The sequence below is a fragment of the Amblyraja radiata genome, chromosome 2 (assembly GCF_010909765.2).
Source record: "Amblyraja radiata isolate CabotCenter1 chromosome 2, sAmbRad1.1.pri, whole genome shotgun sequence".
Taxonomy (NCBI): Eukaryota; Metazoa; Chordata; class Chondrichthyes; order Rajiformes; family Rajidae; genus Amblyraja; species Amblyraja radiata.
In genome coordinates this window covers 76,699,299-76,700,815 of record NC_045957.1, presented here as the reverse complement: position 1 = coordinate 76,700,815, position 1,517 = coordinate 76,699,299, and the positions used below count along the sequence as shown (strand labels likewise).

At 38.6% G+C, this 1,517-nt stretch overlaps 1 pseudogene; it reads left to right on the top strand.

The window, feature by feature from the left end:
- Positions 1-264: 264 nt before the first annotated feature.
- Positions 265-359, top strand: LOC116970563 (annotated as a pseudogene).
- Positions 360-1,517: the final 1,158 nt, after the last annotated feature.

Sequence of the window (1,517 nt, the reverse complement as noted above, 5' to 3'; positions counted from 1 at the left end):
ACTCCAAGTAAGACCTATTCGACAGGTAAAACTGGATAAGGAAGCAAAGCTGTCGGACCAATCAATAAAAACGAGGTACCAATAACGAGCAAAGCTTCATCATTGCGGCAACAACACACGTTGACAGTAAGCAGTTCACTGAAGTTGGTGGCAGTATGAAAGTTGGACAGAGGTCTTTAAATCCGAGACCCAAGGGAAAATATGGGACCAGCTACGTGGTAATATTTACACTTGTTTGTACCAATAATAATGATAATGTGTTTATGTTTGTATGAAAATAGCATTTCTCTTGATAAGGATGGAAGGGGTCCTAGTGGCCTTACAACACACGAATGGTTGGCATCTAACCACGTAAAGCTTCACAATGCCAAGGTTCCAAGCACAGAAATTGGGTCAAAATTGTCTTCACAGGCAAGCTCAGAATTATGTTTAGAGTTGTCCTACAAGGCAGGCTCAGTATTATGGTCAGGAATGGCTTATGGGACTAGCTCGTAAAATGGGCCAGAATTGTAGCTCGAGCAGATACGGAATTCACAGGCGTGACCTGTCCATTGTGGAAAAGATGCAGAATGTTGTTTACTTCGCATCTGATTTCCTTAAGATTTACAGAGATTTACAGCGATCATCGGAGACATTTTGAAAATTACCTGGAAAAGGCAATAATAAACATTGCAAAATGGGTTACCTTCAGTTCCCAGGTTATTTACCACTTTACTAAAACTAATGCTTGGACTGCTCAGAGCTCAAAAACATTTGTTAGGTCTGGAGGATATTCTAACGCTGTATGTGGTTTTAAAAAACAACTGTTCAGCTTCAAACTATGTTCAAGAAAATGAAGGTTACACCAATTAGATTTATTCATTATTGGGATTACTCTTAACTATTAATTAGCCTGTGACTCCACACTGAGGTAAGAGATTGGAATTAATTGGAGCCTCGAACAATCCTGTTGTGATCAAACTGCCTTCAATTCATTAAGTATAATTGGACAATATAGTGGCTGTAATTCAGCTGTGCAGAGTGGTAATCTCAAATGCCATGTAGGTCTTGAGACAGACCTTATGCTTTTACCAGCTGAAGCAACCAAGGTCATTATGGTAGACGAACAGTATTCAGCATTGCTCCAGTAATCTGGTCAGTAAAATTTCAGTTATATTATAACTGATGGGGCTCTAAGGTGGAAAATTATGAATGTCAGCTAGTTCAGAGGCGGAGGAGACTTGCATCAATTAACAATTATTCCGTTCTTGGTATAAACTACCTATAAACACTAAGTGCACTCTATAGGTTAAAGGGTTACTGAGTGAATATGCATAATCTGCATTTTCAACATCACGTAGTGGTGGTGTATGTTAGGCACATGAGTGCAATCAAGACAGAATATCCTGTAATAATTTACCTAATATACGTTGGAATATCATCATGTATAATCAATGACAACACAAAATGGGTGTTGGATCACAAAGCGTTTAATGAACTTATGGCTCAATGGAATACCGAATTGATATGTTTGTTTC